Genomic DNA, 14963 nt, shown 5'->3' with positions numbered 1-14963 from the left:
GTACATAATAACATAACATGGAAATCCAGAGGATCGTAAGGATATACTTTAAAAAACTGCACTCCACAATTAGGAAATGGATAATTTTCTTGATAGAGAAATACTTATCAAAGTTAAGTCAAGATCAAATACGCAATTTAAATAGACCTATAACCCCTAGTAAAATAGAAACAATCACGAAAATTGTCTCAACCAGAAAAGCTCAGTGCCATACAGATTTAGTACAGAGTTCTACCACTTTCAAAGAAGACTTAATGCTAACACTTCTCAAAGTATTCCACAAACCAGAAACAGAAATCACACTGACAAATTCTTTTTATGAGGTGACAGTTACCCTGAAACCCAAACCACATAAAGACTCATCAAAGAAAGGAAACTACAGACCAATTTCTCTTATGAATGTAAATGCAAAAGTACATGCAAGGTGAATCCAAGAACACTTCAAAAAGATCATCCGCCACAATCAAGTAGGCTTCATCCCAAAGATTTAGGCAAGGTTCACTATAATCCACCATATAAACAAACTGAAAGAAAAACAAAACACATGATCATCTCATTAGATGAAGAAAAGGCCTTTGACAAAAATCTTTCACTTGCTTGGTTAAAGTTTCCCCAGCATTTTGAGGTATTTGAGGCTATTGTGAAAGGTGTTGTTTCCTTAACTTGACTTTCAGTCTGCTATCTGTGTATAGGAGGGCTACTGATTTTTTTTTTTTTTTTTTTTTTTAGTTTCTCTTGTATCCATCCACTTTGCTGAAGGTATTCAAATAACAATGCTTAGACATCTTCCTTTCCAATCTGCTTCCCCTGACCTTTTTCAGTTGTCATATTGCTCTAGCTAAAACTTCAGATACTATATTGATTAGACATGGAGAGAGTGTACAACCTAGTCTTGTTTCTGATTTTAGTGAAATTGCTTTGAGGTTTTTTTTTTCATTTAATTTATTGTTGGTTATAGGCTTGCTATAAATTGCATTTATTATATTTAGATATGTCCCTTGAATTCCTGAATTCCCTTGAATTCCTGAATTCCTTTCACTTTTATTGTGAAAGGATATCCTGTTCAGAAAGGGCTCTCCTGCACCAATGCTGTTCAGGGCTATTCCCATACTTTCTCTTCTATCAGGTTCAGTGTATATGGTTTTACGTTGAGGTCTTTGATCCACTTGGACTTAAATTTTGTGATAAATATGGATCTATTTGCATCCTTCTACATGCAGACATCTGGTTTGATCAGCACGATTTGTTGAGGTGCTGTGGTTTTTCCAGTATGTATTTCTGGCTTCTTTTTTTAATTTTTAATATTTTAATTACATATTTTCCTCAGTTACATTTACAATGCTATCCCAGAAGTCCCCCATAGCACCCTCCACTTCCCTACCCACCCATTCCCATTCTTTTGGCCCTGGCATTCCCCCAATATTGGGGCATATGAAGTTTGCAAGTCCAATGGGCCTCTATTTCCAGTGATGGCCGACTAGGCCATCTTTCGATACATATGCAGCTACAGACAAGAGCTCCGGGGTTCTGGTTAGTACATCCTGTTGTTCCAACAATAGGGTTGCAGATCCCTTTAGCTCCTTGGGTACTTTCTCTAGCTTCTCCATTGGGAGCCCTGTGATACATCCAATAGCTGACTGTGAACATCCATTCCTGTGTTTGCTAGGCCCCGGCATTGTCTCACAAGAGACAGCTATATTTGGGTCCTTTCAGCAAAATCTTGCTAGTGTATGCAATGGTGTCAGCATTTAGAAGCTGCTTATGGGATGGATCCCTGGATACAGCAGTCTCTAACTGGTCCATCCTTTCATCACAGCTACGAACTTTGTCTCTGTAACTCCTTCCCTGGGTGTTTTGTTCCCAATTCTAAGAAGGGGCACAGTGTCCACACTTTGGTCTTCATTCTTCTTGAGTTTCATGCGTTTAGCAAATTGTATCTTATATCTTGGGTATCCTAAGTTTTGGGCTAATATCCACTTATCAGTGAATACATATTGTGTGAGTTCTTTTGTGATTGTGTTACTTCACTCAAGATGATGCCCTCCAGGTCCATCCATTTGGCTAGGAATTTCATGAATTCATTCTTTTTAAGAGCTGAGTAGTACTCCATTGTGTAAATGTACCATAATTTCTGTATCCGATATTCCTCTGTTGAGGGACATCTGGGTTCTTTCCAGCTTCTGGCTATTATAAATAGGGCTGCTATGAACATAGTGGAGCATGTGTCCTTTTTACCGGTTGGGACATCTTCTGGATATATGCCCAGGAGAGGTATTGCTGGATCCTCCAGTAGTACTATGTCCAATTTTCTGAGGAACCGCCAGACTGATTTCCAGAGTGGTTGTACAAGCTTGCAATCCCAACAACAATGGAGGAGTGTTCCTCTTTCTCCACATCCTCGCCAGCATCTGCTGTCACCTGAATTTTTGATCTTAGCCATTCTGACTGGTGTGAGGTGGAATCTCAGGGTTGTTTTGATTTGCATTTCCGTGATGATTAAGGATGTTGAACATTTTTTCAGGTGTTTCTCTGCCATTCGGTATTCCTCAGGTGAGAATTCTTTGTTCAGTTCTGAGCCCCATTTTTTAATGGGGTTATTTGACTTTCTGGAGTCCACCTTCTTGAGTTCTTTATATATATTGGATATTAGTCCCTTATCTGATTTAGGATAGGTGAAGTTCCTTTCCCAATCTGTTGGTGGTTTTTTTGTCTTATTGATGGTGTCTTTAGCCTTGCAGAAGCTTTGTAGTTTCATGAGGTCCCACTTGTCAATTCTCGATCTTACAGCACAAGCCATTACTGTTCTATTCAGGAATTTTTCCCCTGTGCCCATATCTTCAAGGCTTTTCCCCACTTTCTCCTCTATAAGTTTCAGTGTCTCTGGTTTTATGTGAAGTTCCTTGATCCACTTAGACTTGACCTTAGTACAAGGAGATAGGAATGGATCAATTCGCATTCTTCTACATGTTAACAACCAGTTGTGCCAGCACCATTTGTTGAAAATGCTGTCTTTCTTCCACTGGATGTTTTTAGCTCCCTTGTCGAAGATCAAGTGACCGTAGGTGTGTGGGTTCATTTCTGGGTCTTCAATTCTATTCCATTGGTCTATTTGTCTGTCACTATACCAGTACCATGCAGTTTTTATCACAATTGCTCTGTAGTAGAGCTTTAGGTCCGGCATGGTGATTCCACCAGAGGTTCTTTTATCCTTGAGAAGAGTTTTTGCTATCCTAGGTTTTTTGTTATTCCAGATGAATTTGCAGATTGCACTTTCTAATTCGTTGAAGAATTGATTTGGAATTTTGATGGGGATTGCATTGAATCTGTAGATTGCTTTTGGCAAGATAGCCATTTTTACAATGTTGATCCTGCCAATCCGTGAGCATGGGAGATCTTTCCATCTTCTGAGATCTTCTATAATTTCTTTCTTCAGAGACTTGAAGTTTTTATTATACAGATCTTTCACTTCCTTAGTTAGAGTCACGCCAAGATATTTTATATTATTTGTGACTATTGAGAAGGGTGTTGTTTCCCTAATTTCTTTCTCAGCCTGTTTATTCCTTGTGTAGAGAAAGGCCATTGATTTGTTTGAGTTAATTTTATATCCAGCTACTTCACCGAAGCTGTTTATCAGGCTTAGGAGTTCTCTGGTGGAATTTTTAGGGTCACTTATATATACTATCATATCATCTGCAAAAAGTGATATTTTGACTTCCTCTTTTCCAATTTGTATCCCTTTGATCTCCTTTTGTTGTCGAATTGCTCTGGCTAGGAGTTCAAGTACAATGTTGAATAGGTATGGAGAAAGTGGACAGCCTTGTCTAGTCCCTGATTTTAGAGGGATTGCTTCAAGCTTCTCACCATTTACTTTGATGTTGGCTACTGGTTTGCTGTAGATTGCTTTTATCATGTTTAGGTATGGGCCTTGAATTCCTGATCTTTCCAAGACTTTTATCATGAATGGGTGTTGGATCTTGTCAAATGCTTTTTCCACATCTAACGAGATGACCATGTGGTTTTTGTCTTTGAGTTTGTTTATATACTGGATTACGTTGATGGATTTCCATATATTGAACCATCCCTGCATCCCTGGGATGAAACCTACTTGGTCAGGATGGATGATTGTTTTGATGTGTTCTTGGATTCGGTTAGCAAGAACTTTATTGAGGATTTTTGCATCAATATTCATAAGGGATATTGGTCTGAAGTTTTCTATCTTTGTTGGAGCTTTTTGCGGTTTAGGTATCAGAGTAATTGTGGCTTCATAGAATGAGTTGGGTAGAGTACCTTCTGTTTCTATTTTGTGGAATAGTTTGTGAAGAACTGGGATTAGATCTTCTTTGAAGGTCTGATAGAACTCTGCAGTAAACCCATCTGGTCCTGGGCTTTTTTTAGTTGGGAGACTATTAATGACTGCTTCTATTTCTTTGGGGGATATAGGGCTGTTTAGATCATTAACCTGATCTTGATTCAACTTTGGTACCTGGTATCTGTCTAGGAACTTCTCCATTTCATCCAGGTTCTCCAGTTTTGTTGAGTATAGCCTTTGGTAGAAGGATCTGATGGTGTTTTGGATGTCTTCAGGATCTGTTGTTATGTCTCCTTTTTCATTTCTGATTTTGTTAATTAGGATGCTTTCCCTTTGCCCTCTAGTGAGTCTGGCTAAGGGTTTATCTATCTTGTTGATTTTCTCAAAGAACCAGCTCCTTGATTGGTTGATTCTTTGAATAGTTCTTCTTGTTTCCACTTGGTTGATTTCGCCCCTGAGTTTGATTATTTCCTGGCCTCTACTCCTCTTGGGTGAATTTGCTTCCTTTTGTTCTAGTGCTTTTAGGTATGTTGTCAAGCTGCTAATGTGTGCTCTCTCTAGTTTCCTTTTGGAGGCACTCAGAGCTATGAGTTTTCCTCTTAGAAATGCTTTCATTGCGTCCCAAAAGTTTGGGTATGTTGTGGCTTCATTTTCATTGAACTCTAAAAAGTCCTTAATTTCTTTCTTTATTCCTTCCTTGACCAAGGTATCATTGAGAAGAGTGTTGTTCAGTTTCCACGTGAAGGTTGGCTTTCTATTATTTATTTTGTTATTGAAGATCAGCCTTAGTCCATGGTGATCTGATAAGATGCATGGGACAATTTCAATATTTTTGTATCTTTTGAGGCCTGTTTTGTGACCAATTATGTGGTCAATTTTGGAGAAGGTACCATGAGGTGCTGAAAAGAAGGTATATCCCTTTGTTTTAGGATAGAATGTTCTGTAGATATCTGCCAGATCCATTTGATTCATAATTTCTGTTAGTTTCACTGTGTCCCTGTTTAGTTTCTGTTTCCATGATCTGTCCATTGGTGAAAGTGGTGTGTTGAAGTCTCCCACTATTATTGTATGAGGTGCAATGTGTGCTTTGAGATTTACTAAAGTTTCTTTAATGAATGTGGCTGCCTTTGTATTTGGAGCATAGATATTCAGGATTGATAGTTCCTCTTGGAAGATTTTATCTTTGATGAGTATGAAGTGTCCCTCTCTGTCTTTTTTAATGACTTTGGGTTGGAAGTCAATCTTATCAGATATTAGAATGGCTACTCCAGCTTGTTTCTTCATACCATTTGCTTGGAAAATTGTTTTCCAGCCTTTCATTCTGAGGTAGTGTCTATCTTTTTCTCTGAGATGAGTTTCCTGTAAGCAGCAAAATGTTGGGTCTTGTTTGTGTAGCCAGTTTGTTAGTCTATGTCTTTTTATCGGGGAGTTGAGTCCATTGATATTAAGAGATATTAAGGAAAAGTAATTGTTGTTTCCTGTTATTTTTGTTGTTAAAGTTGGCATTCTGTTCTTGTGGCTGTCTTCTTTTAGGTTTGTTGAGGGATTACCTTCTTGTTGTTTCTAGGGCATGGTTCCTGTCCTTGTATTGGTTTTTTTCTGTTATTATCCTTTGAAGGGCTGGATTCGTGGAGAGATAATGTGTGAATTTGGTTTTGTCGTGGAATACTTTGGTTTCTCCATCTATGTTAATTGAGAGTTTGGCTGGGTATAGTAGCCTGGGCTGGAGTTTGTGTTCTTTTAGTGTCTGTATAACATCCGTCCAGGATCTTCTGGATTTCATAGTCTCTGGTGAGAAATCTGGTGTAATTCTAATAGGCTTGCCTTTATATGTTACTTGGCCTTTTTCTCTTACTGCTTTTAGTATTCTATCTTTATTTAGAGCATTTGTTGTTCTGATTATTTTGTGTCAGGAGGTATTTCTTTTCTGGTCCAGTCTATTTGGAGTTCTGTAGGCTTCTTTTTTTTTTTGTTTTTTTGTTTTTTTGGTTTTTTGTTTGTTTGTTTGTTTGTTTTTTTAATATTTTTATTACATATTTTCCTCAATTACATTTCCAATGCTATCCCAAAAGTCCCCCATAGCGCCCCCCACTTCCCTACCCACCCATTCCCATTCTTTTGGCCCTGGCATTCCCCTATATTGGGGCATATAAAGTTTGCAAGTCCAATGGGCCTCTCTTTACATTGATGGCCAACTAGGCCATCTTTCGATACATATGCAGCTAGAGACAAGAGCTCCGGGGTTCTGGTTAGTACATCATGTTGTTCCAACAATAGGGTTGCAGATCCCTTTAGCTCCTTGGGTACTTTCTCTAGCTTCTCCATTGGGAGCCCTGTGATACATCCAATAGCTGACTGTGAACATCCATTCCTGTGTTTGCTAGGCCCCGGCATCATCTCACAAGAGACAGCTATATTTGGGTCCTTTCAGCAAAATCTTGCTAGTGTATGCAATGGTGTCAGCGTTTAGAAGCTGATTATGGGATGGATCCCTGGATACGGCAGTCTCTAAATGGTCCATCCTTTCATCACAGCTACGAATTTTGTCTCTGTAACTCCTTCCCTAGGTGTTTTGTTCCCAATTCTAAGAAGGTGCACAGTGTCCACACTTTGGTCTTCATTCTTCTTGAGTTTCATGCGTTTAGCAAATTGTATCTTATATCTTGGGTATCCTAAGTTTTGGGCTAATATCCACTTATCAGTGAATACATATTGTGTGAGTTCTTTTGTGATTGTGTTACTTCACTCAAGATGATGCCCTCCAGGTCCATCCATTTGGCTAGGAATTTCATGAATTCATTCTTTTTAAGAGCTGTGTAGTACTCCATTGTGTAAATGTACCATAATTTCTGTATCCGATATTCCTCTGTTGAGGGACATCTGGGTTCTTTCCAGCTTCTGGCTATTATAAATAGGGCTGCTATGAACATAGTGGAGCATGTGTCCTTTTTACCGGTTGGGACATCTTCTGGATATATGCCCAGGAGAGGTATTGCTGGATCCTCCAGTATTACTATGTCCAATTTTCTGAGGAACCGCCAGACTGATTTCCAGAGTGGTTGTACAAGCTTGCAATCCCAACAACAATGGAGGAGTGTTCCTCTTTCTCCACATCCTCGCCAGCATCTGCTGTCACCTGAATTTTTGATCTTAGCCATTCTGACTGGTGTGAGGTGGAATCTCAGGGTTGTTTTGATTTGCATTTCCGTGATGATTAAGGATGTTGAACATTTTTTCAGGTGTTTCTCTGCCATTCGGTATTCCTCAGGTGAGAATTCTTTGTTCAGTTCTGAGCCCCATTTTTTAATGGGGTTATTTGACTTTCTGGAGTCCACCTTCTTGAGTTCTTTATATATATTGGATATTAGTCCCTTATCTGATTTAGGATAGGTGAAGTTCCTTTCCCAATCTGTTGGTGGTTTTTTTGTCTTATTGATGGTGTCTTTAGCCTTGCAGAAGCTTTGTAGTTTCATGAGGTCCCACTTGTCAATTCTCGATCTTACAGCACAAGCCATTACTGTTCTATTCAGGAATTTTTCCCCTGTGCCCATATCTTCAAGGCTTTTCCCCACTTTCTCCTCTATAAGTTTCAGTGTCTCTGGTTTTATGTGAAGTTCCTTGATCCACTTAGACTTGACCTTAGTACAAGGAGATAGGAATGGATCAATTCGCATTCTTCTACATGTTAACAACCAGTTGTGCCAGCACCATTTGTTGAAAATGCTGTCTTTCTTCCACTGGATGTTTTTAGGGCATGGTTCCTGTCCTTGTATTGGTTTTTTTCTGTTATTATCCTTTGAAGGGCTGGATTCGTGGAGAGATAATGTGTGAATTTGGTTTTGTCGTGGAATACTTTGGTTTCTCCATCTATGTTAATTGAGAGTTTGGCTGGGTATAGTAGCCTGGGCTGGAGTTTGTGTTCTTTTAGTGTCTGTATAACATCCGTCCAGGATCTTCTGGCTTTCATAGTCTCTGGTGAAAAATCTGGTGTAATTCTGATAGGCTTGCCTTTATATGTTACTTGGCCTTTTTCTCATACTGCTTTTAGTATTCTATCTTTATTTAGAGCATTTGTTGTTCTGATTATTTTGCGTCAGGAGGTATTTCTTTTCTGCTCCAGTCTATTTGGAGTTCTGTAGGCTTCTTGTATGTTCATGGGCATCTCTTTCTTTAGATTTGGGAAGTTTTCTTCTATAATTTTGTTGAAGATGTTTGCTGGTCCTTTGAGTTGAAAATCTTCATTCTCATCCACTCCTATTATCTGTAGGTTTGGTCTTCTCATTGTGTCCTGTATTTCTTGGATGTTTTGAGTTAGGATCTTTTTGCATTTTACATTTTCCTTGATTGTTGTGCCGATGTTCTCTATGGAATCTTCTGCACCTGAGATTCTCTCTTCCATCTCTTGTATTCTGTTGCTGATGCTCGTATCTATGGTTCCAGATTTCTTTCCTAGGGTTTCTATCTCCAGTGTTGCCTCATTTTGGGTTTTCTTTATTGTGTCTACTTCCCTTTTTAGGTCTAGTATGGTTTTGTTCATTTCCATCATCTGTTTGGATGTGTTTTCCTGTTTTTCTTTAAGAACTTCTACCTGTTTGATTGTGTTATCCTGTTTTTCTTTAAGGACTTCTACCTGTTTGATTGTGTTATCCTGTTTTTCTTTAAGGACTTGTAACTCTTTAGCCATGTTCTCCTGTAATTCTTTAAGTGAGTTATTAAAGTCCTTCTTGATGTCCTCTACCATCATCATGAGATATGCTTTTAGATCCGTGTCTAGCTTTTCCGGTGTGTTGGGGTGCCCTGGACTGGGCGAAGTGGGGGTGCTGGGTTCTGATGATGGTGAGTGGTCTTGGTTTCTGTTAGTATGATTATTACGTTTACCTTTCGCCATCTGGTAATCTCTGGGTTTAGTTGTTATCATTGTCACTGTTTAAAGATTGGAGCAGAAGCTGTGTTCCACTCACCAGCAGTCTCAAAATCCTGCGGCGGGGGTCGTGGGAAGCTGGCGGTACCCCGGTGCTGGTCCAGCCGGAAGAGGCCTGTGGTCCTACTCAGGCCGGTTTTCTGCTTCCCTAACTAATGCAGTCTCTGGTCCCACGTGCAATTGCATTGGAGCAGAAGCTATGTTCCACTCACCAGCAGTCTCAAAATCCTGTGGTGGGGGTCGTGGGTAGCTGGTGGGTGTCAGCTGACCCTGCACTCTAGCTACCCAGGTGCTGGTCCGGCCGGAAGAGGCCTGTGGTCCTACTCAGGCCGGTTTTCTGCTTCCCTAACTAATGCAGTCTCAGGTCCCGCGCGCAATTGGATTGGAGCAGAAGCTGTGTTCCACTCACCAGAAGTCTTAAGATCCTGTGGCGGGTGTTGTGGGTAGCTGGCGAGTGTCAGCCGACCCTGTGCCCTAGCTACCCTGGCGCTTTTCTGACTGGAGAGGCTTGTGGCCCTATTCAGGCCGGATATCTGCCTCCCCAACCAAAGCAGTCTCAGGTCCCGCGTGATTGGACTGGAGCAGAAGCTGTGTTCCACTCACCCGCAGTCTCAAAATCCTGTGGCGGGGGTCGTGGTTAGCTGGCGGGTGTCAGCCGACCCTGCGCTCTAGCTACCCCGGTTCTGGTCTGGCCGGAAGAGCTATTTCTGGCTTCTTTATATAAAAAAAAAAATCAGGTGTTCATTGTGTGAGAATTTATGTGTATTCAGTTCTATTCCATTAATCAATATGTCCATTTTTATGCTGATTCCATGCAGGTTTCACTATATATCTCTATAGTACAACTTGAAATCAGGAATGGTGGATTCGGGATTGTTTAACCTATCCTAGGCCTGAACAGCATTGGTGCAGGAGATGACATTCTGAACAGGACATTAACAACACAGGCACTAAGATCAATAATTAATAATTGGACTTCAAGAAACTTAAAAGCTCCCATAAGACAAACATCATCAAAATGATAACATTGCAGCCAACAAAATGGAGGTGATATGTGAAGCAAGAGGAACATGCACCCCTCTGCTGCTGGTGGGAGTGCAAATATGTATAGCCACTATGGAAATCAATATGATGGTTTCTCAGAAACTTGGAAATCAATCTACCTCAACAAGCAGCTATGCTACTCTGGGTCATACACCCAGCAGACACTCCATCCTACCAGAAAAACACTTGTTCAAAAATATTCATTGCTTCTCTATTCATAATATCCAGGAACTAAAAACAATCTAGATGTCCCTCAACATGAGAATGGATAAAGAAAGTGTGGTGCATTTACACAAAAGAGTATCACTCAGCTGTTAAAAAAAAACTTATATCATGAAATTTGCAGGAAAATGGATAGAACTGGAAAAAAAAATCACCCTGAGTGATGTAACCTAGATCCAGAAAGACAAACATGGTGTGGATTCACTCATCAGTGGACACTGGCCATTATGTAAATGATATCAAAGCTATAATCCATAATATCAGTGATGTTGGGTAAAGAGGGGGATCTCCCTAGGAAGGGAAAATAGAATAGATTTTACAGACAGACTGAGGTCAGGTGGGGACACAGGGGGATTAGGTGGGGGAAAGATGGAGTGGTATGAGAGAGTGTGGGAGAGACATCAAGAACTAGGGAATATTCGGGAATTGGTGTGGAAACCTAGTGCAGTAGAAACTTCCTAGAATCTGTGAAGGTGATCCCAATGAGGGCTCCTAGCAATGGGAGATGAGGGGTTCTACCTGGCACCTTCTGTAATCAGGTGAGGCCTCCAGTGTCAGAACTGACTTGCATTCAGTTGAGTTGGTGGCCAACTGGCTCCCATGGAAATCTCTAAACAACACAGGCTGTTGCTAAGACAAGGGGTTGTTCTCTACAAACTGACAGTAGGAGCCTATTGCAGAAGACATCCCGTACACAATGAACTCAATGAACATGGAAAAGAATAGCTGCTGCCTGCATGGAGCCTCACTCCTACATTCTACTCTGTTTGGTAAGGGAAGGTACTCTCCAAGTTACCAAAACAAAAACAACTGGTGTTTGACCTACAATCTGCCCTGCCTACAAATTGTGTTAGGCCAATGATGGCACAGAATTTGAATGAGTAACCAACTAAAGTCTGATTTGACTTAATGCACACTCCATGAAAAGCAACCCATAACTTACACTGCCTGGGTAACCAAGTACCAGAGACAAGATAGTTCAAAGACCTAGGGTAAAACCAAACACTATTAGCCTAAAAAAATCAATACAATTATGCCTAATGACATTCTGCTATACTAATAGACCCGTGACTTATGCAGTCATAATCACAGAGGCTTTCTCCTGCAGCACATAGAAACAGATGCAGGGACCCACAACCAAACATTATGTGGAGAGTCTTATTTGGAGGTCTCCACCGAATTCCAACCCCCAGAGCTCAAGAAACCCCAAGGAAGATTCAATAGAAAGATTGTAAAAATCAGAAGGGATGGAAGACACAAAAAGAACTAGGCCCTCTGAATCAATTAAGCAAGGCGCATATGAGCTCGTAGAGATTGAAGCAACAAGCATAAATCCTACATGGGTGTATACCAGATCCTCTGCACATACATTTTAGCTATAACTTAATAGTTTTATGAGATTCCTGACTGAATATGATTGGGTCTTTGATTCTTGTGTCTGATCTTACGATGCTTCTCCTCCTGTTGGGATGCCATGACCCACTTCAATAGATAGATGTTGCTTCATCTTATTATATTTTATTTTATCATGTTTGCTTGTTATCTCTGTTCTTTTCTAATAAGAGATAGAAAGGGAGTGGATCAGAGAGGAGGAGAAGTGGGGAGGAATTGGGAAGGGTGGAGGGAGAGGAAACAATAATCAGGCTATATTTTATGAGAAAGGCATCCATTTTGAATAAAAAATATTACTATACCAGGCAATTATGTGTTGAACACTTGATTCCTTGGTGCAATTAATGGTTTGATGCAGGAACCTCCTCAAGTCTCCCCTTTAACCTTTAAGAGGAGAATACATAAGAGATTTTTGTCATTATATCCAGCAAAAGTTCTCTGTCATGGATGCCATTCTGATGACTTGAAAGTCCAGTTTGATGGTCCTTTCTCTATTGAATAGTGTTTTTATTAAAAAAAAAAGTGAAAGAAAATTTCAATCTACTAGAATCTAGAAATATATCAGTGACATGTTTCTCCTCAAACCTAACACACACACACACACACACACACACACACACAATCATTCAGACACACACACACGAGAGAGAGAGAGAGAGAGAGAGAGAGAGAGAGGGAGGTGATAGATTGACTGAATGGCTGAGTGAGTGAGTGAGTGAGTGAGTGAGTGAGTGAGTGAGTGAATGAGTGAGTGAGTGAGTGAATTTTGGCTTGGCTTTCAGAAAATCTGGTCATACTTTATAACCTAAAAGCTCCATAAATCTGGAATTTCTCACTGGATGACTTACCATGGCCTTGCAGAAGGACCTGTTCTAGTTTTTAATTAAGCTGCTGTTCTCTTAAAGAATTGTAATAGTTAACACCAACCATCAACTGGATAACATTAGAGTAACTAGTCAACCTGTAGAGTAAAGTGCTTCTGGGTATGCTGTGAGGGATTATCCTAATTAGGTTAATTGAGATGGAAGACCTGCCCATTATGGGCGGTGCCATTTCCTGGGATGAGATACTAGAGTGATTACGAAGAAAGTGAGCTGAGCATGGGTTCTTTCTTACATACAAAAAGATACAGTATATGCATGTTAAGACAGTGTGTTAGGTTACCCAAGATATAAGATACAATTTGTTAAACGCATGAAAGTCAAGAAGAACGAAGACCAAAGTGTGGACACTGTGCCCCTTCTTAGAATTGGGAACAAAACACCCATGGAAAGAGTTACAGAGATAAAGTTTGGAGCTGTGACGAAAGGATGGACCATCTAAAGACTGCCATATCCAGGGATCCATCCCATAATCAGCTTCCAAAAACTGACACCATTGCATACACTAGCAAGATTTTGCTGAAAGGACCCAGATATAGCTGTCTCTGCGAGACAATGCCGGGGCCTAGCAAACACAGAAGTGGATGCTCACAGTCAGCTATTGGATGGATCACAGGGCCCCCAATGGAGGAGCTAGAGAAAGTACCCAAGGAGCTAAAGGGAACTGCAACCCTATAGGTGGAACAACATTATGAACTAACCAGTACCCCAGAGCTCTTGACTCTAGCTGCATATGTATCAAAAGATGGCCTAGTAGGCCATCACTGGAAAGAGAGGCCCATTGGACTTGCAAACATTATATGCCCCAGTACAGGGGAATGCCAGGGTCAAAATGTGGGAGTGGGTGGGTAGGGGAGTGGGGGACGTGTATTGGGGACTTTTTGGATAGCATTGGAAATGTAAATGAGGAAAATACCTAATAAAAAAAATTAATTCAAAAAAAAAAAAGACAGTGTGTTTGTTCTGTTCTATCTGTTGGATGTCAGCTATGACACTAGCTTAAATTTTTCTCTCAACAATGAGTTAAATTCGATCACAGCATTCCTTCCCCTTTAGGCTTCTTATTTTATTTTATTTTATTTTATTTTATTTTATTTTGTTTTGTTTTATCTTTATGACAAAGGAGCGGATAGAACAGAATAATGAATCAACTTAATTTTGATAATGATCGAGTTTAAACCTTATCTTGTTAGAGCCTATTAGAGTGAAAGTATATAAGATACCTTTGAGGAAATATAGAAAATGTATATTATTTTTCTAGTGAAAAAGTAAATTTAGTCTAAATTTTCTTTGATATTGAAATGGAAAAGAATAAAAAAGAAAGTTTGCAATCTGAAATCACACTCACATACACACATACATACATACACACACACACACACATGTACAACCTAACATGCTGCCATGTATGCTCACACATGCACATGTGAGTACAATAGACATATGAATAAACTAAATAAACTATTGATAACACTATTTTTCTGCATGCCACACTCACATACATTGTAACCTCATTTCAAATGGATTGAATCCATCCGATTCTTGGGTTTCACCATGTGACTTGCTTTTGTCTATAGCAGAAATGGATTTGTCAACAGAAATGGGTTTTTGTTTGTTGCATGCCTAGGATGTTAGGAACCTTAACTGTTTCACTGTAATGTCGTCTAATTCTTCAAGAAAAGGGTTTCTTAGGAGCCTACCGTTTCTTCATCTCTCGTCTCAGGAAGCACCTGCAGAGTGGCACAGTCACTGCAGACACATCATGAATGGGAGTCAGTGAATGAGAGTGGGAGCACCTATACTGAGCCAGTGATGCATCAACAAACCCACAGCCAACCTCAGACTTAGGTAATAGTGAGATCTGACTTGAGCTACGAAACTTTGGAGTGGCTGGTTTCTTAGCAATACTTAACAAAATTCGGCTTACTAGTATATCAAGTTTCTTTTATTTATTTGTTTATCTCTCACACAATACATTTTAAGAACAGTTTCCCCTCCCCCTACTCCTCTCAGCCCCGCCCCCTTTCTCCCTCCCAGATCCACTCTTACTCTGTGTACCCTCAGAAAAGAGAGTTCTTCCCAGGGATAGCAACTGAACACAGCATAGCAAGATGCAATAAGACCAGCCACATATCCTCAAATCAGGACTGAGCAACGCAAGCCAGTAGGAGGAAAAGGACCCTCAGTGTGGGCA

This window comes from Mus caroli, unplaced genomic scaffold (genome assembly GCF_978045245.1).
Source record: "Mus caroli unplaced genomic scaffold, Mus_caroli_1 scaffold_3, whole genome shotgun sequence".
Taxonomy (NCBI): domain Eukaryota; kingdom Metazoa; phylum Chordata; class Mammalia; order Rodentia; family Muridae; genus Mus; species Mus caroli.
This window is presented reverse-complemented; position numbering follows the sequence as displayed.